This window comes from Suncus etruscus, chromosome X (assembly GCF_024139225.1).
Source record: "Suncus etruscus isolate mSunEtr1 chromosome X, mSunEtr1.pri.cur, whole genome shotgun sequence".
Lineage (NCBI taxonomy): Eukaryota > Metazoa > Chordata > Mammalia > Eulipotyphla > Soricidae > Suncus > Suncus etruscus.
The window spans coordinates 112,676,504-112,700,761 of record NC_064868.1 but is presented as its reverse complement, the minus strand read 5'-3'; the positions used below and the strand labels follow the sequence as shown (position 1 = coordinate 112,700,761).

The window sequence follows — 24,258 nt, the reverse complement described above, 5'->3', positions numbered from 1 at the left end:
AATTGTGGCTTCCTAGAAGCCATTAATTCATTAAAGTTCATTTACAGTATTTTCTCTAAAAGAGTAATTGGTTTAAAAATTAACCAAATGCTTCTAAATCAGTAATACCCTTAAGCACTTCTGAAAAATACCATCTCTGTGGAGTGAAAGAGAAATGTGAAGTTTTCACTATGATAAAGAATCTATTAAATTATTATATAACATGTTTAACCTCAAGTTTGTTACATTAGCACGAGAGAATCATAATCATTAAAGAGCTCTTACACCAAAGGAATAGCAACAAACAGGGCCAGTGCGGTGGCACTAGAGGTAAGGTGCCTGCCTTGCCTGTGCTAGCCTAGGACGGACCTAGGTTCGATCCCCGGCATCCCATATGGTTCCCCAAGCCAGGCGCGATTTCTGAGCTCATAGCCAGGAGCAACTCCTGAGCGTCACTGGGTGTGGCCCAAAAAACAAAAAACAAACAAACAAAAAAGAACAGCAACAAAGGTGAAAGATTATTGTAACTATATTTTAAAATTTCTTTAAAAAAATCTTATTATGTTTTAATAAGAAATATTTTTAAATATAAAAGGAAATTATGTTTAAACTTTTTGCTTAGAAAATGTGTACAATCAATTATATTTTAAGAAAATTAGAGATCTTATTTTGGAATATAGCATATATATTCTCTAAGTATTAAAAGTAAGATGCCAGTCCATAGGGGATAAACAAATCAATCCTTTAGGAAGAGAAATCTTGGTTCTTAATTATTTAAAGAATTTTTATTGTACCAATGTGAATTACAAATCTTACAGTTATATTTAAGGTACATAGTGACAGTGAATTAGGACCATTCCCACCACCAGTGTTGTCCTCCCTCTACCCCTGTTCCCAGTAATGTATCATGTACCATTCCTCTTGTCCCATGGACTGCTAGTGTAACAGGTCCCCTTTGTGTATAGCTTGTTGTAGATTGGGTATCTTGATTCTGTTATTGAATTTGGGTATGGGAGTTAGGTCTTATCAATTTTATTTCCATTCAATATTCATGCGACTGTTTGCTCCTGGTACCATACAGTTTTTCTCCCTCAATTTATGAGGCAGAACAAGATGATTCAAGTTCTGTGGTTCTGTTGGGGAGGAAAAGGGCTGGAAAGATCCTGTCTAGAAGCTATAAATATCAATTTAAAAGAAAAAATAGAAAAAGGAAAAAAAAAACAAAACTAGCAATGACAAAAAGTTTCAGCAGTAACAACAAAACAACAACAAGAAAGAAAAAGACAGAAAAAGGAAAGGCAGGCTAGTGTGGCAAGGTTTTATGGGGTATTTTTGTATTCCTTTGCATAGGCATAGTAAGTATTGGAGAAATTAGAAAGGGAATTTCCTTGGCCTAAGAGAAACATATATCATTCTTTTATTGTCAGGTCCCAGATGCCAGGCATGCTGTATATTATGGTTTAATGTTCTCATCATTGTCAATAATAAAATCTAAGTTACTGTGTACAGAACCCTAAATCAACTCTGAGCCTAACAAAAAAAAGCAGTAAACCAGGATTTGGTACATAGGTTTATAATCCTAAGAGTTCTTTTACAAGCCTCATAATAAAGTAAAACTCTCTGAAACCATTTCTATTCTGCAAAATTTGTAATTATACTAGATTACTATTATCCAACATGAGCTATTGTAGACAAGATTATTTTAGGTAGTATATAACAAAACCTCTTAAACTGTTATCTTACAGATACCATTCCTAAGTCTGGGCTAAAGTAGTGTAAATCTTTGAATTCAATCAATGACACTGCAAAAAATAAAAAAGAGAAAATTAGTTACCAAAGTGTGGAGAGAGGGGTCAGGGTTAATTGAAGAGAAGGACAGGGAGTGACACAAAAACAGCAGTGGAAGGTCTTGGGTACTTTGGTGAGTGGAGGATAAGAAACTTCGTACATCAATATCATAAACAACACTGCTATCAAACTACAATAAAAGTAATTATTAAAAGAATTACATAATCTAGGTATTTATACTAAAAGATATTCAATATAACAAAAATGTTAAATTATAGTTCGGATTATCCATATATATGGTTAAGAATTATAACTGTATTATAGAACTGATCAAATTCTTTTAAATACTACACATTTATTTAAACTCTGTTTTGTTTCCCTTCTGGAAGCCAAGCAGTGAGAATGGGTGACTGTTGAGGTCATAAATGGGGGCACCCTGTTATTTTTGATACTACTAATTTATAAGGTGCATGGAAGCCTTAAAATAAGTCCATATAGGCAAAAGGCAAAAAATGATAAGGCCCTTAAGTAAGTTCTAAGCAGACTCAAGACATAAAGGATCAATCAAAAATAGTTTAGACATTAACACAAAATAAATTGAATTTTAGATTAGATAGTCCAGCAATAAATGTTTAATATCCAGTCACCAAAATGAGATCATCCCTTCCAAAAAAATAAAGCTTTTGAGATGTCATGGAGAGAAGGTAAGCCATATGACATCCATTGCTGCACCAAATAGCCATAACCTTGAAAATTCTGACAGCTTCCTGCCTAGATTAAAACTGTTCCCAGTGTTTGGACAGCTGTTACACTGCAACTAGAATTTAGGCAATATTACTATCTAGCAAGCTAAGGGAGAAAAGTGAAGGAACATTCCTTAGATGACTCTCTACTATGTTAACTGTTTCAACATTCTCATTCATTTACTTAAGAACTCCTTTGAGGCAAGATTTGCTAATCACTGCCTTCTTTAAGCTATTTTGAAATCAAAATGTAGGCTCAGAAAAGAGTCTTACCCAAAGTCTCAGAGCTAACCAGTTACCAAGCTAGTTCTCTAATTTACATTGGTCAGTCTCAGGAAAGCTTTCTCTTTCCATTTTACCCACTCAAACATCTTAATGAGACCAAGGGCCAACCCTACAAAGTTCTTAGGAGTACTTGCCAAGACTTAAATGAAGTACATTAATGAGCTAAAAACTATACATTTCTGAGAGTACATGATGGGGGGTGACTTTAAGAATGGGGAACTTTATTAATGTGTTTGAAACCTTGTCCAGAGGACCAACATAAAAATATGTCTTAGGGGCCAGGAGAGATAAAGGGGACTGGAGAGATATCATGGAGGTATATACATCTTAACAGGTATTAATTATACCTTCATCACTCTCTTCTATCCTGCCCAATTCTGTCTCTTCCCCTCCTCACCCCCTTCTTCTCTCAGACACACTCCACTTTCCCTTTATCTTTCATACTCTTTATTTCTCTTTCTCACTTACCTAGTGCCACACTTAGAGTTAAAGCACTAGTTGTTCCAAAACTTTTCTAAAACAAAAGCATTGTTCATTAAATAGAGACTAAAAGAGAGAGAACCAGGATTTACAGTATTTTCGTGTGCCTTATATCATGAAAGGTTTACTTTTTTATTAATATCTTTATTTAAACACCTTGATTACAAACACGATTGTGGTTGGATTTCAGTCATGTAAAGAACACCCCCCTTCCCCATTGCAACATTCCCATCACCAATGTCCCAAATCTCCCTCCTTCCCATCCCACCCCTGCCTGTACTCTAGACAGGCTTTCTACTTCCCTCATTCATTCATATTGTTATGACAGTTCTCAATGTAGTTATTTCTCTAACTGCACTCATCACTCTTTGTGTTTTTTAAAGAGTAAACCAATTTGAATGAGACTGAATAGTGCAATGTTGTTTGCCAATAACCAGTTTCCTTTTTATCCCTTGACATTACAGATATTCTATTTTGTTAGCAAGTTTTACCCTTCCTTTATTCTTGCATTTTTAATATAAGTAAAATATTCAAATGCTCAAAACTACCCATTGTAATCACTGACACCTCAACATATGGTATGTAAACACAGAACTCATTAGGCCATATCCTAGCCGTAAAGGCAATGGAGTTAAACAAACCTCCCACTGGTCCCAAATATCAAGAGCCCAGTCATATCCTTTAGGTATAAAGTCTCAGTATTCACTTGCTTCTCCAGAGAGATAGGATACTGCAGAGCACCAAAGGGAATGTGGAGTGGTAGCTGGGCAGGGGTCCAATTTCCTACTACACATTTAGAAAGCCACAGACATTTGTCAGCACAATGTAGACAATTTTAAGACTCTTATTCTCCCAGTTTAAAAAAAAACTTTCATTATAGTCAGTCATCCATTCCTGCTCTCTGAAATTAACAAGAACATGGCTCTTCCTACCCAAAAGTCTAGCAAGATGAATAGAAAAAAAAAATTGATTCCCCCTTATTTCCCCAGACTATGTCCTCTGAAAAAATAGTGTTTCTCGGTGTAACTGTTAGTTACCCCTCAATTTCCACACAGCAATAGAAATACAGCAAAAATAAATTAACTAAAAACTACAAAGAAAACAAAGATATATAAAACAAAATTTCAATTGTTTTGCTATTAATTTCAATCGTCAAAATATTACCCTATCAAATGCTGACAATAAAAGGTTGTTCTCAATTTACTTCTTTGTACTATTTTAGACGGGTAACAAATAGCAGACTACTACCAGTTATATACACATGCTTGCATACACAGTAATGCTCTATGAATGTGCTAAATGTCTTCCTAATGCTTTTCTCCTATATATTACTTGTGGGCCTAAAACGTTGTTCTCGCTTCTACAAAGGAGGGAAGATATGGTGCTATCCTTAATAACTCTCAAATCAAAATGGATACCCAAAACTTGAACAATTCTTGATAATTAACATAGAGAAAAAACAGGAAATAAGAAGGAAGGATGTGAGGAGCCTGAACCCCTAAGCTGCATGACCAAATAGAACCTTGCTGAAAAGATGAAGCAATGATTTGAATTCTGAGAAAGATCCATCCAGTTGCACAATATATCAGAGAAAAGATATGAAATGCATATAGAATATTATGCACCACTATCCTGAGGTAGAAAAGAGTATGATACCTACCCAAACTGTCAATGGCAATTTGTACTGGAGCAGAGGGAGTGACAAGACCAAGATTTCTGAAAGCCGGTTAAAGAGGTTTCGCTGCTTTCAACAAAAACAGAATTACAAGCAGGGAGAGGCATGATTTGAGTTTTGCTTTAAAAGTCAATGCCCGGGAATAGAGACATAATACAGCAGACACAGTGCTTGCTTTCTAAATAGCCTGCCCACACACCCAATATGGTCCTTTGAGCCCCAGGAGTAATATGTGAACAGAGAGCCAGGAGTAAACCCTAAACACCATAAGGTGTGGCCCAAAACCCAAGAAAAATAATCAAATCAATCTTAAATGGATCAATATTATGGTATTTAAATTATGCCCCAATATAACTATTAATAAAAAGGATATAAGTAGTCATTTTTCTCTTAATAACCTGTATGTCAAATGGTAATGGCTTGGATTTTCATATAAATAACTCCCACGGGACTAAAATGCTGTGAGGTCATGGACCTAGTTTGTTATATATAGCTCACCATGCACCAACACATAGCACTTAAAATATTTCAAAATGTATTTGTTGATCCGATTGGAGAATAAAATAGTGAGTGAACAATACAAGCAACCTGTAATCAAATGCTAATTTATAAGGAGCAATCTTCAACTCTACACATTACATCCTCCCAGGAGGATGGACCTGCTTCTAGAAAAAGACTTGTGTCTCTCATTAGCAACCTGATAACTTGACTCAGTGCAATTACTATGCATTTCTCTATTGAAGCATCACCCAGATGAGCAATTCAAATGGCTCTAAAGGCAAAGCCAGCCTTCATCCAAATTGTGAGATAGATACTTGTCCTTGGCAGCCTTCCAGCCCTTATTCTATTGCTTTTATCTTCCCTATAGGCAATCCACTTTTTTCATTTCTCATTCATAATCTACCATCAGCTCAATGAAAGTCACCCATCTTATCTTGTCTCTGTTTTCCTCTCCATATAGAATGCACCCTAAGAATTATATGAAGAAGGGGCCGGGAAGGTGGCGCTAGAGATAAGGTGTCTGCCTTGTAAGCGGAACGGACCGCGGTTCGATCCCCCGGCGTCCCATATGGTCCCCCCAAGCCAGGGGCGATTTCTGAGCACATAGCCAGGAGTAACCCCTGAGCGTCAAACGGGTGTGGCCCAAAAACCAAAAAAAAAAAAAAAAAAAAAAAAAGAATTATATGAAGGAAATCTTCATAAAATATCATAAAAATAAATTATCTAAAAGTAATCCTTGAATTTATTTATTTCCAACTATTTTCCACATGACCAGAAGGAAACTGAAATACAGTATGTATAAATCAAGGAAAGTAGGATAATGCTCATTATTTGAATCTTAGAGAGACAAATCAGTCTGGCTGTTCTCAAATCAGGGATAATCTGTGTTTGAATGCTAGTTGTGTAACCAGTGTCTGTGTAGAAAATAGCCTTGGAGAATTAATCAAATATAGTATACAAGGCCCTGCATGAATTGCTTAGGCACAAAGGTCATGCTTGACTTAATATTGTTGTATTCATATCTGGGCAGCAGTAGTCTGGCTCAAATGAGATGTGATGCAATTGTAAAAACAGATTCACTTGATGAAATACAACAGAACTTGTAAATCCAAATGAGTAATTTTAGCCATTCAAATGAATAACTTCTGAAGATTACACCATAATTCCAATCAATATTTTCAATGCTGCACAAAGGCAAATAATCAATGCACAGAATCTTAGAAGTAGCATTTCAACTTCTATATCTGTGAGCAGTAGGACTAGCTCCACTATTTCTCTGTATTTTATAATCTTTTAATTTCTTCCTTTGCATAGTTTACTCATTTATCCAAAGGAAAAATACTGCCATGAAAATTAGAGTCTTCCTCTACTCTCACCCAAAAGACCAACAATTCAACCAAACTATTAATCAAATATAAACAGTTCTAGAATTGATACCTAATCTAAGAACACAAAAAAACATTATCTTATTATTTTCGGTTATGACGATTCCCCATAAAATAATAAAATTGGGTTTGCAGAAGTTTCACTTAATAAAACAGGAAATTTGCTATTTGGATAGACGCCATGTGCACTATTTGAAAAGGGTGGGAATATTTGCAACAGTAAAATAGTTGAGCTGTAAGTTGAGCTCAACATAAGAAGTTAATAATGTGAAAAATTGATGTAATTATTAGTGAAATTAATGTGGGGAACACAGTTTTCCCTCTCAGAACCTGATAAAGGACACAGAAATAAATTTGACATTCCTAAAATGGTTCTGTGAAAAAAAATGCAGCTTTAGTGCTTTCCCAGTGACAGTCAGCAAATTCAGGTCTCAATTTCAAAACATCATGGACTGAGCTTGTCCATTTCTACAAGAGAATAAAGAACCATTTTCACTTGTGAGTTAAAGCATGTGCTTAGCCCATAAAACTGTCTTTCTGAGATAGAGCGATAGATAAATTCTGTTATATTAGCATTTTGCTAAAATATTATAGATTGTTTTATGTGCTTAGACTTATTTAAACATACTACCTATAGGATATAGCAATAATGTAATGAAAATGTAGCTTATTTTTGAGCATGCTAGAAGAGAAACCATTGAATCTGAGTCAGTACTGCCTAACTTTTAGTGAACACTTACCTTCCAAGTGTCTTCTACAAATAGATATTGAAGTGAAGTGGCAGTTAAGATCAGTGGCAGAAAGAGAATCAGAGAGATTCTGTCTAAGAGCAAATGTGCATTAAGCTTTGCACTTCTGTTCTCCTGGTTCAATTTCTAGATGATATTTGCTATTTCTGTTCTGGTATTTTATTTAGAGGAGTGTAAGTGAATTTGGCCAATTATTCCTACTGATATATTTGCAAGTGATCAACTCAAAAAATAAAAATTAGGACAGTTTGTGAATAGATGGCAATGCCTTGTGTTGTCATAATAAATGGTGAGACAATTTACAAATCCAGCCAAAAACAATTCTCCATCTTTGCAGAACTTTTTAGAAAATCTATTCTCACTCTTTCAGATGTAGTATGCTATAAATATATAAAAGAAAATCAAATAACCATTTTAGGAGAAAAGCAGTTGGTGTTAGAGACAGTCAACACCTAATTTTATTTATTTCTAATATATTCCCTTTGCTGCATTCAACTCCTCTGTGTTCACGAATGTATATATGGTTAATATATTAAAATATCGTAACATATAATAATACACATAATTGCCAGAATGTTTGAAAAGGTAAAAAATAAAGATAAATGTCACATGATAGCAGGATGTTAGAGATCAGGAGAAATAATATAGCTGAGAAGTTGAAGTTCGGTCTCTTACTGGTGAGACTTTATATTATTTTAAGAAATTTTACACTATAATGCTTTCTAAATGTCTCTGCTTGAGATGGGAACCACAGATTTCAAGGTGAATATATTGGAATGGAGACTTAAATATTTCAAAATATAACATTACCAAAATACATAAATGATAATTTAACCAATAAACCAAACTTTCAAACATATGATGAAGAAGATAAAATTTGGTATTTTACTTATTGACTTTAATTTTATGTTTATTACTATGGTTTATTATGCTATGATAGGGCTTCAGGCATACAATGTTTCAACATCACACCCTTTATTACTCTGAAAATGGAGGTGTCCATTTCTTTCCAGTTTTCTCAATTCCCCATATAAAAGCTCCTTGTCCCTACTTTTGAGAGTTTTATTGAAAGAAGTCAGGAATTTATAAAATAATTTCCAACTGTGAGTGAAAAATTGAGTAGGTTGTACATTCCCTGTTGCTATTCTAACTTGGTCTCAAACATATTTTTTGAAACCTTCTCTTATTTGGTATAGTTTTTTGTTTTTTTAATATATTTTTTATTTAAACACCTTGATTACATACATGATTGTGTTGTGTGGGTTTCAGTCCTGTAAAGAACACCACCTATCATTGGGCAACATTACCATCACCATCAAAGTGCAACATTCCCATCACCAATGTCCCAAGTCTCCCTGTTCCCCACACAACCCCCACCTGTACTCTAGACAGGCTTTCTATTTCCCTCATACATTCTCATTGTTAGGATAGTTCAAAATATAGTTATTTCTCTAACTAAACTCATCCCTGTTTGTGGTGAGCTTCATGAGGTGGGCTGTAACTTCAGCTCTTTTCTCTTTTGTGTCTGAAAATTATTATTGCAATAATGTCTTTCACTTTTCTTAAAACCCATAGATGAGTGAGACCATTCTCCGTTTTTTTTTTCTCTCTCTCTGACTTATTTCACTCAGCATAATAGATTCCACGTACATCAATGTATAGGAAAATTTCATGACTTCATCTCTCCTGACATCTGCGTAATATTCCATTGTGTATATGTACCACAATTTCTTTAGCCATTCGTCTGTTGAAGGGTATCTTGGTTGTTTCCAGAGTCTTGCTATGGTAAATAGTGCTGCAATGAATATAGGTGTAAGGAAGGGATTTTTGTATTGTATTTTTGTGTTCCTAGGGTATATTCCTAGGAGTGGTATAGCTGGGTCGTATGGGAGCTCGAGTTCCAGTTTTTGGAGGAATCTCCATATTGCTTTCCATAAAGGTTGAACTAGTTGACATTCCCACCAGCAGTGGATAAGAGTACTTTTCTCTCCACATCCCCGCACACACTGCTTGTTCTCATTCTTCGTGATGTGTGCCAATCTCTGGGATGTGAGGTAGTACCTCATAGTTGTTTTGATTTGCATCTCCCTGATAATTAGTGATGTGGAACATTTTTTCATGTGTCATTTGGCCATTTGTATTTCTTCTTTGTCAAAGTGTCTGTTCATTTCTTCTCCCCATTTTCTGATGGGATTAGATGTTTTTTTCTTGTAAAGTTCTGTCAGTGCCTTCTATATTTTGGAGATTAGCCCCTTATCTGATGGGTATTGGGTGAATAGTTTCTCCCACTCAGTGGGCAGCTCTTGTATCCTGGGCACTATTTCCATTGAGGAGCAGAAGCTTCTCAGCTTAATATACTCCCATCTTTTAATCTTTGCTTTCAATTGCTTGGAGAGTGCAGTTTCCTCCTTGAAGATGCCTGTAGTCTCAATGTCCTGGAGTGTTTTGCCTACATGTTGTTCTATATATCTTGTGGTTTCTGTCTGATATCAAGGTCTTTAATCCATTTGGATTTTACCTTCGTACATGAGGTTAACTGGGGGTCTAAGTTCAATTTTTTACAAGTGGCTAGTCAGTTATGCCAACACCACATGTTGAAGAGGCTTTCTTTGCTCCATTTAGGATTTCTTGCTCCTTTATCAAATATTAGGTGATTGTATGTCTGTGGAACATTCTCAGATTATTCAAGCCTCTTCCATTGATCTGAGGTCCTGTCTTTATTCCAATACCAAGCTGTTTTGATAACTATCGCTTTGTAGTAAAGTTTAAAGTTGGGGAAAGTAATCCCTCCCATATTCTTTTTCCCAATGATTGCTTTAGCTATTCTAGGGTGTTTATTGTTCCAAATGAATTTCAAAAGTGCCTGATCCACTTCTTTGAAGAATGTCATGGGTATCTTTAGAGGGATCAAATTAAATGTGTACAATACTTTGGGGAGTATTGACATTTTAGTGATGTTAATCCTGCCAATCCATGAGCAGGGTGTGTTTCCATTTCTGCATGTCCTCTCTAATTTATTGGAGCAGAGTTTTATAGTTTTCTTTGTATAGGTCCTTCACATTTTTAGTCAAGTTGATTCCAAGATATTTGAGTTTGTGTGGCACTATTGTGAATGGGGTTGTTTTCTTAATGTCCATTTCTTCCTTATTACTATTGGTGTATAGGAAGGCCATTGATCTTTGTGTGTTAATTTTATAGCCTACCACCTTGCTATATGAGTCTATTATTTCTAGAAGCTTTTTGGTAGAGTCTTTAGGGTTTTCTAAGTAGAGTATCATGTCATCTGCAAACAGCGAGAGCTTTAATTCTTCCTTTCCTATCTGGATTCCCTTGGTATCTTTTTCTTGCCTAATCGCTATAGCGAGTACTTCCAGTGCTATGTTGAATAGAAGTGGTGAGAGAGGACAGCCTTGTCTTGTGCCAGAATTTAGAGGGAAGGCTTTTAGTTTTTCTCCATTGAGAATGATATTTACCACTGTCTTGTCGGAGATGGCCTTAACTATATTCAGAAAGGTTCCTTTCATTCCCACCTTGCTGAGAGTTTTGGTCAAGAATGGGTGTTGGACCTTATCAAATGCTTTCACTGCATCTATTGATATGATCATGTGGTTTTTATTTTTTTGTTGTTGATGTTGTGTATTATATTGATAGATTTACGGATGTTAAACCATCCTTGCATTCCTGGGATGAACCTTACTTGGTCATAGTGGATGATCTTCTTAATGAGGTATTGAATCCTATTTGCCAGGATTTTGTTGAGGATCTTTGCATCTGCATTCATCAGCGATATTGGTCTGTAATTTTCTTTTTTTGTAGCATCTCTGTCTGGTTTAGGTATCAAGGTGATGTTGGCTTCATAAAAGCTATTTGGAAGTTTTCTCGTTTTTTCAATTTCATGGAAGAGTCTTGCCAGGATTGGTAGTAGTTCCTCTTGAAAGGTTTGAAAGAATTCATTAGTAAATCCATCTGGGCCTGGGCTTTTGTTTTTGGGCAGACATTTGATTACTGACTTAATTTCCTCAATAGTGATGGGTGTGTTTAGATATGCTACATCCTTTTCATTCAACCGTGGAAGATTATTAGAGTCCAAGAATTTATCCATTTCTTCCAGGTTCTCATTTTTAGTGGCATAGAATTTCTCAAAGTAGTTTCTGATTACCCTTTGAATCTCTGCCATATCAGTTGTGATCTCTCCTTTTTTCTTCCTAATATGAGTTATCAAGTTTCTCTCTCTCTTTCTTTGTTAGTTTTGCCAGTGGTCTATCAATCTTGTTTATTTTTTCAAAAAACCAACTTCTGCTTTCGTTGATCTTTCGGATTGTTTTTTGGGTTTCCACTTAATTTCTGCTCTCAGCTTTGTTATTTCCTTCTGTTTCCCTATTTTTGGTTCCTTTCATTGAGCACTCTCTAATTCTACGAGTTGCATCATTAAGCTATTCAGGTATGCCCCTTCTTCTTTCTTGATATGTGCTTGCAAAGCTATAAATTTTTCTTTCAGTACCTCTTTTGCTGTGTCCCATAAGTTCTGATAGTTTGTGTCTCTATTGTCAATTGTTTCCAGGAAGGTTTTGATTTCCTCTTTGATTTCATCTCAGACCCACTGGTTATTCAGTATTAGGCTGTTTAACTTCCAGGTATTAAGTTTTTCTTCTGTGTCCCTTTGTAGTTCACATATAATATCAGGGCCTTGTGGTCAGTGAAGGTAGCCTGCAAAATTTCTATCCTCTTGATATTATAGAGGTATGTTTTATGTGCTAGCATGTAGTCTACCCTAGAGAATGTCCCATGTACATTAGAGAAGACTGTGTATCCAGGTTTCTGGGAATGGAGTTTCCTATATATTTCTACTAGGCTTCTTTCTTCCATTTCTCTTTTCAGGTCTAGTACATTCTTGTTGGATTTCGGTCTGGTTGACCTATCAAGTGTTGAAAATGCAGTATTGAGGTCTCCTACAATTATTATGTTGTTATTTATACTATTTTTCAAATTTGTCAACAATTGTATTAAATATTTTGCTGGCCCATCATTCAGTGCATATATGTTTAGGAGAGTGATTTCTTCCTGCTATACAATTTCCTTGATTAATACAAAATGTCCATCTTTGTCCCTTATAACTTTCCTGAGTATAAAGTTTGCATCATCTGATATTATTATAGCCACTCCAGTTTTTTTATGGGTATTGTTTGCTTGGATGATTTTCCTCCAGCCTTTTATTTTGAGTCTATGCTTGTTCTGACTATTCAGGTGTGTTTCTTGTAGGCAGCAGAAGGTTGGGTTGAGTTTTTTTTAATCCATTTGGCCACTCTGTGTCTCTTAACTGGTGCATTTAGTCCATTGACATTGAGAGAAAGAATTGTCCTGGGATTTAGTGCCATTTTTTCTATCGAAGTTTGGTGTTTCTATTGGTCAGTCTTGTCTTAAAGTAGGTCTTTCTGTTTTTCTTTTAAGACTGGCTTTGAGTCTGTAAAGTTTCTGAGCTGTTGTTTGTCTGTGAAACCATGCATTGTTCCTTGAAAGTGAGTTTTGCAGGATGCAGTATTCTAGACGAAGCATTTATTTCATTGAGTTTTGTCACTATGTCCCACTACTGCCTTGAGTATTTCTTGTGACAGGTCTGCGGTAAATCTCAAGGATGTTCCCTTGAATGTAATTTCTTTTTTGATCTTGCTGCGTTCAGAATTCTGTCTCTATCTATGGGATTCATCATTGTGACTAGGATGTGTTTTCGGGTGTTTTTTTCTGGGGTCTCTTTTAGTTGGTACTCTTCGGGCATGCAGGATTTGATCACATGTATTCTTTAGCTCTGGTAGTTTCTCTTTAATGATGTTCTTGACCGTTGATTCTTCCTGGAGATTTTCTTTCTAGGTCTCTGGAACTCCAGTGATTCTTAAATTGTTTCTGTTGAGCTTATCATAGACTTCTATTTTCATCTGTTCCCATTCTTTGAGTAATTTTTCCATTGTTTGATCATTTGCTTTAAGGCTTTTTTCCAGTCTCTTATGCTGTATGAAGTTGTTATTCATCTCATCTTCCAGTGTACTTATTCTATCCTCAGCTGCTGTTAACCCGTGGGAAAGCTCATCAATGTTTTTCTTCAATTCAACCACTGAGTTTTTCAGACCTGTTATTTGACCTGAAATTTCAGTTTGGAGTTTTCTGATTTCTATCTTTATATTATCTTGGTTCTTATTAGTGTTCTCTTCTATACTTTCTTTGAGTTCTTTGAACATCTTCCATATTTTGACTCTAAACTCCTTATCTGAGAGACTTACTAGATGGTTGGCCATGTTCTGGTCATCTGAGTTGCCATCTTCTTTATGTCTGGCGCTGGCCTGCATTGTTTCTCCATCGTCACACTTTTATTGTGGGGTTTTCTACGTGTTGTGGTTGTATTCATTGGCTAATTGATGTGGCCGCTCTCCTCTGGCTCCTCCATTTATGGGTGTGTAAACTCACCTAAAGGGAAGGCTAGCCGCCCGCAGATGAGCCACACACAGGAAGAAATCAGGCCGAGAATGCAGCACAGCACAGAAGACAGGCAGATAGGGGTGCTGGCATCTGAGTTCCAGCAGAGTTTGGTCTCCAACATATTTTATACTACATATTACAAGATTCAATTTTTGATATAGGAGTGCATAAAATACATGCTACAAAAGAAACCATCATTTTGAAGACTACAACAAAGAAAGTAACATAAGAGTATTAACTAATAAATGTCCACAAAGAAAGAGAAAAAACTAAAAGTAGAATGCTACAAAGAATACTTAGAAATGAATTTTTAAAAATGGGCAGAGTTGACTGGCTTCTGACACTACTTTTCCTCCAGTGACCATATTTTATTAGGATTCACATGATTATAATTTCTACCTACAAATGAGTCATAAAATTATCCTTCCTTCCCTTTCCTTTGTTTTGTTGTTGCTGCAATGTTTGGGGGACACATAATTGATCAGATTGTGCTCACACTTTAGTTGTGCTTGCACTCACTTGGTTTTAATACACTAAAGATTATACATTTGTGCACTAAGGATCACAACCACAATGCCATGTGAATCACACTCATGATGCAAGTCATGCCAAGGATCAAGCTCACAGTTTCCTACCTACAAGCAGGCACTCTCTGAGCCAAGATTTCACAGTTTATATTTGGTTTTATTCTTGGGCTATATCTGGCAGTACTCAGGGATTATTCCTGATTCTGTGCACAAAGATCACTGCTGGCACAGCTCAGAGCAATATATGTAGTGCAAAGGACTAAACCCAGGTTGGCAGAATGAAATAGAATGAAATAGCCCTATCTGCTATTCTATTACTCTGACCCAATTGGAGTTGTAAAGCCACGTCATGCATCGTATTTCCAACTCCAGGTGAATGAAACTGAAGCAGAGTCACTGCACAAAATAATTCCAACCAGGCTAAGAAAGAATCATGTGTAGTCTGGCAATCTTCTACCTTGTATCGAGAGTGAGCTGCGGGCCAAAACTTGTTTTTATTGAGGACAAAGACCACTCCCCCGGGTAGGGGAGTTGGACAGAGTAAGGAAAGATAACTTCAGGCTATCCTGAGCCAGTCCCACCCAGATTTATATGTAAGACAATCTCTGTTTGGAGGTAAAATCAAGTTGTAAACTACAGAATTAATCCTCAGGTTCTAAAGCCAAAACACTGGAGGGATGTGGGTCTGAAAGCCAATGTCGATCTAGGGAAAAAACCACACAAGTACAAAAGAAAGGAGAAACAGATTTTCCGAAGTTCTAACATATATTCCCTTTGCTCCTAAGAAGCAGCAAGCTCTAAGGAAATCCGTAAACACACACAAGGTTTATACTGAGTGGGGTGGGATCAATTCAATCCCACAATCAAATTAATCCCACAGTAAACTAATAGATAGAAAGGAACCAGGGATGATCTTTGTTTTGGGTGAAATCAAGTTGAAACAAACAGATACAAAGACACCAGGGATGATCTTTATTTTGAGTAAAATAAGGGTAAATTAAAACTTGCCTACTGATAGGTGATAATTGGGGGGGTGGTCACAACAGAAATAACCATCAGAAATCTGGAGCATAGATAACTATGCCCAGTCTCCCTCTTTTACAGCACTTTAATGTATCTTTTTATGTTTGCTAAGTATTTTCTGGTCCCTGCACCCCAATCAGTGTTCAAGATAAGCATCTAGGGTAAAGCAAGCCTGTTTTCAATCCTCAGAGAGAGACTATGTGTGGCTTCTCTTAAAGACAACATAGTATAACGATTTGTGAAGGCAACTATCTATGAACTGTATAGAGGGTCTGAGAGATAGCTCACATGACCAGATGATACATTTGCATGAAGGAGACTGGGGTTGATCCCTGACACTACACAATCGCAGATCACAGAGGAAGAAGTAGTAGTTCCTGGACACTACTGCATGTGTCAAAAAAAATTTTAGGGGCCGGGAAGGTGGCGCTAGAGGTAAGGTGTCTGCCTTACAAGCGCTAGCCAAGGAACGGACCGCGGTTCGATTCCCCTGGCATCCCATATGGTCCCCCCAAGCCAGGGGCGATTTCTGAGCACATAGCCAGGAGTAACCCCTGAGCATCAAACGGGTGTGGCCCAAAAACCAAAAAAAAAAAAATTTAACGTTTTTTAACTTGACTACAGAAGATGTCCCAGAAACCAGCTAGCGCCTTATCTATATTAAGGCACCTGGTTCTTAAATTCCATGTTTATACTTTTGACTCTCTTGTCTGTGTTTTTCTTTATTGTTCAGTTCTTTAGTGTTTGTTTTTGTTGTGCTAGTGTCTTTACAGAGATTTTAGAGCATCTCAGTTTCAGAATTCTCTAGTCATTCAGTAGCCAACTTTTAAAAAGAAATCTAGTAAGACGTGTAGACAAGTTGATAATAATGATATATAAATGTATGTGGACCAGAAATTAGGTAACTCGTGCTTCTTATACCATCCTGATAATAATGATGTATAACTGAATATGGACCAGGCACTTGGGAACTCCTAGTTCTTGTACCGTCTTTATAATCATCCCTTTGTGTTACTATGGTTTGAGAAGATATAGTCAGCCTTAAAATAATAGGCTATTAGTAGGAGCAGGCCTGGTTCTGCACCTTTAACCAGTGTTTGTTTCCTAACTTCCATCTTCCTATCTCCTGTCTCCATCCTTTTATTTACTTTCTTTTTATTTTCAAATCCAAGGTGTATCTTTCTTGTACCTGTTTGTAAAATACCATTTATTCTGTAACCTCTTTGAAACACATAGCTTCATTGGAAATTTTTCAATTTGCCTATAGAAGCATTATGCTCATTGATTGGACAGGACATCCCAAGGGGACAATGGAAAATCATGGAGCACACATACTTTCCTAACTTTGTATTATTTCATTGTGATCCAGCAAATATCTTGGTTCCTTACTAATGACCCATGAAACAGCATGGGTACCCTATTGCTGTGCATATCTAACTTGAATTTTTATTAATATTTTAAACACTACTTTATTTTTCTTACTAGGTGTTTTATCATAGTGTTTGCTATGTCAGTGTTTTTACAAGAACTGACTTGTAATCTGACTTTGGGGTATATGTGTCATAACAATTCACCAAATATAATTCCGTAAAGATAGAACAACTTAAAATGTTGCAACAGAATTAGGAATGTTGTGATACAAACCTTAAGCAGAACCTCTGACTGAACTTCTGCCATCTGTCCCTCTATCATTTTTCCTTTCCTCTCGTACATGCTTGATATTAGCTATACCACTTTAGTATCTCTGAAAAGTTATAGAGAGAATCAGGCTTTACAAGTAGTTTTAAAAGCTACATGAATCAGGGAATCTTGTAATATTTGACACAGAAATAAAACTGTTTTAAGTTATCAGAAATAGAATAATTAAAAGTCAACTGGACCATCTGTTTGCTGTGCCAGTATTCCAGGTGAGACTTGCCTTCTGCAAACAGCACTAGGACAAATCCAGAATGGGAGGCACTACATCTCCCTACCAGCGAGGCCCCAGCATATAAATAGCCCCATACTTCAGGACCAGCTCCTGAAATGCATGACTGCATATGAGACTGTGGGACATATACACTCAACTAATTCTATGTTGCTCACAGTTATTATTCTTGTCATTTGGTGAAGACAGACAGAGAGGAAAGAGAGCAACCCCATCCTAATCATCATTCAGCATCTCCCACTGGGTCGAACTACAAAGATGCACCCCCAGCTCAGTAAGAACTCAAGAAAATCAATAGAGGAAACACAGACGAGTCCAGAAAGTTCAAGGAGCAAAAACAATATCATCAAAGACATACACAACACAAGTAAATCTTATAAAATGTGTCTAGTCACATTAGGATGAAGATGTAACATGAGTTCTAAGATACTACCAGCACAGTGTAAGGGTCAAGTGAAAAGATGATTGCAATCAGTAATATCAGAAATGAAGAACATGGCAGGTGATATAAAAAAATCAATACAATAGCATAACAAGTGATGATCAAAGAGCTGGATCTAATATGGGAAGGAGGAAAATGATAGGAATCAGCAGAAAGTAAAAAATGTCTGAAAATCAACAAGTAGACTATCAAGAATTATGAGATGAGTTCAAGAGGAAAACATAAGAATCATCAGAATCTCTGTAGAACAGGAAACCCAATTAGATGAGGAAATAACAGTCGAGGAAATTGTCGATAAGAACATTCCAGAGTTGAGGATACAGGCACCAAGATTCAAGAGGCCTATATGGTCTCAGTACAAACAGACTCAACTAGGAAATCTACATGACAATTGTACTCAAAATTACAAAGCTTAAAAATAGAAACAGAATACTGAAAGAACCAAGATCAAAATATGAGCTTACATACCCATCAAAGTCCATAATTTGTACAGAAGATCTACCAAGTGAAACTGTGAACTAGAAGAGTATGGAAGGATATAGCACAAAAACCCAACAAAATGAGCGTCTCACCAAGAATAATTTGTCTAGCTAAATTCTCATTCATATTTGAAGGAATCATACAGAGCTTCGTGAACATGCAACAGCTTAAGGAATTCATAGCCTTGAAAAAAGTTTTCCAAGAAGCATTAACGTAGGTACTCTAAATACTAGGACAAATTTCTCAACATATGGATTGATTGTGTACTCACTAACAGTGTATATGGTTTCCCCTTGCTAGATTAATAGCAGTATCTTTATTCCTAGCTTGCTAGGATTTTATACATTCCAGATAATGGATAATGTCTTGTTTATATTGTTAAAAATCGCTTAGCAATAAATCATCAAAATTGGCTTTGTTGATTTAATTTTTAGTAATTCCATTTGCTGTGCCTTTAAGTTTTTATGGAGCAAATGATATGAAATAAATTTTGCTATATTTTTGCCAATAGAACAGGTTCAGGGATAGGAGGGAGGACCCTTAGATCCCTCTACAGTTAAACTGCGTTCTCTATTTCCTTTCTAATTTCTTCTTTTTAAGGGGGGTTATCTATTCCACATAAGGTCTCCTTTTTTTCCGGAGTGTTTACAAAAAATCCTTCCCTGGGTATCTTTGCTTTGAAAACCATGCCTTGCTACACCTAAATGCTTTATATCAGGATGACTTCATGATTACTATAGAATCTGTTAAAATATTATGAGTGACCAAAATGTATACAACTATGAAATATGAGGGGAGGAGGATGAGCCATCCACCTTTGTCCTTATCTACAAGTCTTTATCATTTCATCCTCCTAAATAATTATTACCACTTCTCTTTTCTTCTCATGCACATGCTCTGGCCATTTTGTTCCTGGAACTGACTGGATTAGTGCTTTCTGCCAGGTAGACAGATAAGCCATTAGATCATAACAGTAGGAGCCAACGCTGGGTGGAGGTCACGTCAAACTTTTCTGATAGGTTTTACTAACCAGAACAGTTTGAATTGACCTTCCCCTGCCTTCATTTCTATTACTGTGGATTTATTTCATCCTGACATGAAAGCTAGACTACTTCTAGTCTAAGGTGTGCCAAATTTATTCCCAAGTATATCTGTCATAAAACATGGGTTGGTGAAGGAACTTCTTTGTACTAGTAGTATGGTTGCTGTGGTAGACAGATAAATGTATAGTATTCCTCTGAAGAGGTTTCCAAACTACACATATTAGACAGACATTGAGTGGGAACATACAGGGCATATGTATTTTCAATGAAGCCTTTGAAATTAAGTGGGATTGTCTGGTTAGGTAAATTTGAGTGGGTAAGTTTAAGTATTTTAATATGATTTATTTAAACACTGTGGTTACAAAATTGTTTATGATTGAGTTTCTGTCATAAAATGTACACCACCCTTCACCAGTGCACTTTTACTGCCACTGTTGTCCCCAGTTTCCCTCCCATGAAACTCCCAGCCTGCCTCTCCAGGAGGCATTTTATTTCTCTCTTCTCTTTCTCTTTCTCTCTCACTCTCTTTCCCCTTTTACACTGTGGTTTGCACTATAGATAATGAAGGGGTACTGTGCATAGGACTTTATCCTCTTTTAGCACTTAGTTCTTGTTCAGTGATCAGTTCCCACAATCATTGTCATAGAGGTCGCTTCTCTACCATAATTGCACTCCCAGCTTTTTGTGGCAAGCTTCCTACCATGGACTGGTCTTCTGGCCCTCATTTCTATTGTCTCTGAATATTAATATCATTCTATCTTTCATTTTCCTTATAGCCCAGAAATGAGTGAGATTATTCTATGTCTATTCCTCTCCCTATGACTCATATCACTCAGCATATTAATTTCCATATCATCCATGTATAAGCTAATTTTATGACTTAATTTTTCCTAACAACTGCCTATTTCTTGAGGGAAGTAAGAATACTTACTTACCCCAAGAAAATATTTTGAGGGCAAATCTTTTTGAAGAAGAGTGGTAAGGTGAGTAAGCAAACCTAAATGCTAATTCTTATTCTTGAAAGCAGATATAGGATTTATAGGAAAATTTAGCCATCTATTTTAATTCTATACTGTCATTTAAACATCCTATGTTTATAACCTAAATAAGTGTGTAATACTTAAAACACATATATTACACAAGATATATTTCTTCCTAGTACTTGCTGTAGCCAAAAAATTCCCAAATCCTTTCTTTCAAGGAAGGGAACTGCACTTTTCCATTCCAGGCTTTTGAGCACATAAAATACAGAGAGATTATTCTTTATCCTCACCAGCAGAGCAAGTGAGAAGATGGTCAAAAAAAGTTGTCAACTAACAAGTATGGCTTGTTAAAATAAATGAATTAGAGCCATTTGTTCAAGTTCTATGATTGACTATTTGTGTTTAGATTGGATTAGATTAGATTAGATTAGATTAGATATAGATTCTATTGGGATTTGGACATTGGGTAACAGTCAAGTTTAAGCCCCAACTGAAGCTTCTATTAGGCTTTATACATACGCATACTTCTCTGCTGATTGTTGTACAACAGGATGCTAATGGGAATAAAGCACTAAGTCTTCATTTCATTAATGAAAGAGGCCTTTGGGAGAAGACCTAACAAGTTAATGTTAATTTTTAATACTTTGTGACTATCAGAAAGAAAGAGTGATTCTCAGTGATGCAAATAATTGATTCTTTGTCCAGTCTCCATTGACTTGGATCTCATTTATAAAAGGAGAAAAGGTCTATGAGTGATAAAAGAAAAAAGTAGTTTCACTAAAATATAACCTGACTATCTCAATAAATGCAAAATCAAAAGATATAAGAGAGGCATACTCGAAGGATATTTCTGGATACATCTTATATTCATGTGTTTAGTTTATAAAAATTTACCAGGCCGTCTATATATATATATGTATATATATGTGTGTGTGTGTGTGTGTGTGTGTGTGTGCGCGCTTTTCGGTACAAACATTATATTACAGCAAAAACAATATACAAAAAATCTAAAGAACCAAAAGATAATTGAATAATTCAGGTGTAAGAATTTATCAAAACTCAAGTTGTATACTTACAACTTAGTTACTTAATTATTGTATGTAAACTTTACCTTTAAAAAAGAGAGGCCAGAGCAATAGTACAATGGGAAGGGTGCTTACCTTGCAGTTGGTTTTCCCAGGTTCAATTTCCTTATACTCCATATGCTTCCCCCAAGTCCTTTAGCAGTGATTCCTAAGCATAGAGTCAGGAATAACCCCTAAGTACCACCAGGAATAGGAAAAAATAGAAAAGGAAGGAAGGAAGAAGGAAGGAAGGGAGGGAGGGAGAAAGGAAGGGAGGGAGAAAAGGAAGGAAGAAATGAAAGCAGGAAGGAAGGGAGGAAAGAAGAAAGATAGGGAGGAAGAGAGGGAGAAAGGGAGGAAGAGAGGGAGAAAGGGAAGGAGGGAGGAAGGAAGGAAGGAAGGAAGGAAGGAAGGAAGGAAGGAAGGAAGGAAGGAAGGAAGGAAGGAAGGAAGGAAGGAAGGAAGGAAAGGAGGGAGGGAGGAAGGAAGGGAGGGAGGGAGGGAGGGAGGAAGGAAGGAAGGAAGGAAGGAAGGAAGGAAGGAAGGAAGGAAGGAAGGAAGGAAGGAAAGGAGGGAGGGAGGAATGGAGGGAGGGAGGAAAGGAGGGAGGAAGGAAAGGAAGGAAGGAAGGAAGGGAGGGAAGGAAGAGAGGGAAGGAAGAGAGGGAGGAAAGGAAGGAAGGAAGGTAGGGAAGGAAGAGAGGGAAGGAAGAGAGGGAGGAAGGGAGGGAGGAAGGGAGGGAGGAAAGGAAGGAAGGAAGGAAGGAAGGGAGGGAAGGAAGAGAGGGAAGGAAGAGAGGGAGGAAAGGAAGGAAGGAAGGGAGGGAAGGAAGAGAGGGAAGGAAGAGAGGGAGGAAGGGAGGGAGGAAGGGAGGGAGGAAAGGAAGAAAGGAAGGAAGGGAGGGAAGGAAGGAAGAGAGGGAAGGAAGAGAGGGAGGAAAGGAAGGAAGGAAGGGAGGGAAGGAAGAGAGGGAGGAAGGGAGGGAGGAAGGGAGGGAGGGAGGAAGGGAGGGAGGGAGGAAGGGAGGGAGGGAGGAAGGGAGGGAGGGAGGAAAGAAAGAAATTAAGGAAAGAATAAAGGAACGAAACAAGGAAGGGAGGAAGGAAGAAAAGGGAAGGAAGGAAAAGAAGGACGGAAGGGAGGGAATGAAGGGAGGGAAGAAAGGAAGGAAGGGAGAGAGGGAAGGAAGGAAGAGAGGGAAAGAAGAAAGGAAGGGAAGGAGGAAGAGAGGGAGGGAGGGAGGCATGGAGGGAGGGAGGGAGGGAGGAAAAGAGGGAAAGAAGGGAGGGAGGGAAGGAACACTGGAAGGGAGGGAGGAAAGGAAGGAAGGAAGGAAGGAAGGAAGGAAGGAAGGAAGGAAGGAAGGAAGGAAGGAAGGAAGGAAGGAAGGAAGGAAGGAAGGAAGGAAGGAAGGAAGGAAGGAAGGAAGGAATGATCGCTCCTGGCTTGGGGGACCATAAGGGACACCGCGGTATCAAAACAAGGTCAGTCCTGGATCAGACACATGCAAGTCAAGCGCCCTACCCCTGTGCTATCACTACAGCCCCTAGATGTACCATAGTTTCTTTAGCCGCTCATCTGTTGTTGGGCATCTGTGTTGTTTCCAGATTTTGGCTATTGTAAATAGAGCTCCTATGAACATAGGAGTGCAGAGGGCATTATTGTATTGTGTTTAAGTGGTCCTAGGGTATATCATTAGGAGTGGTATTGCTGGATCATATGTCCAGTTTTTTAAGGAATATCCATATTGTTTTCCAGAAAGGCTGGACTAGATGCCATTCCCACTAGCAGTGAATGGGAGTTCCTTTCTCCCCACATCCATGCCAGCAGTGTTTGTTCTTGTTTTTTTTTATGATGTGTGTCAATCTCTGTGGGTGAGATGATACATCATTGCTATTTTGATTTGCATCTCCATGATGATTAGTGAGCATTTTTTCATGTGCCTTTTAGCCATCAGTATTTCTTCTTTGAGGAAATGTTTGATAATTTCTTCTGCCCATTTTTAGAGGGGCTCAGATTTTTTTCTTGTTAAGTTCTGTTGGTAACTTGTATAACTTAGATATTAAATGCTTATATGATTTGTATTGTGTAAATAACTTCTCCCATTCTGTGGGTGACCCTTTTACCCTGTCGCTGTTTCCTTTGAAGTGCAGAAGCTTCTCATTTTGATGTAACCCCATTTGATTATATCTGCTTCCAATTGTTTGAACAGTGGTGTTTTCTCCTTAAAGATGCTTTCAGTCTCACTGTCATGAAGTGTTTTTTCTATGTTTTCTTCTGTATAGCTTATAGTTCCAGGTCTGATATCAAGGTCTTTAACCCATTTTGATTTGACTTTTGCGCATGGCATTAGACAGAGGTCCGAGTTTGCTTTTTTGCATGCGGCTGACCAGTTTTCCCAGTACCACTTGTTCAAGAGACTTTCATTACTCCTTTTTGCATGAAATTTACTTTTAAATGCATCCCCAAATGAATGCTATGTAGAGACCAGGAAGATCAACCACTTGCCTTGCATGAGGCTGACTCAGGTTCAATCCCTGGCACCGAATATGAAACCCTGAGTTCAGAACCAAGAAGAATGTCTGATTACAGACAGTGGGTCCCCCCAAAAATAACACATAAAGTGAAATAAGTGATAGAGAGAAAAAATAAACTATAAAATGGAATAACTACTATAAAGTACTTTTAAATAAATAATTTTTAAATAATTACTATG

The 24,258-nt window shown here is 37.1% G+C and overlaps 1 protein-coding gene across 5 annotated transcripts in view; it reads left to right on the top strand.

Annotated features, from left to right (window-relative positions):
* The window catches only part of GRIA3 (glutamate ionotropic receptor AMPA type subunit 3), a 378,184-nt gene that overhangs the window by 240,645 nt on the left and 113,281 nt on the right, over nucleotides 1–24,258 (top strand). The gene's annotated exons all lie outside the window — the stretch shown is intronic.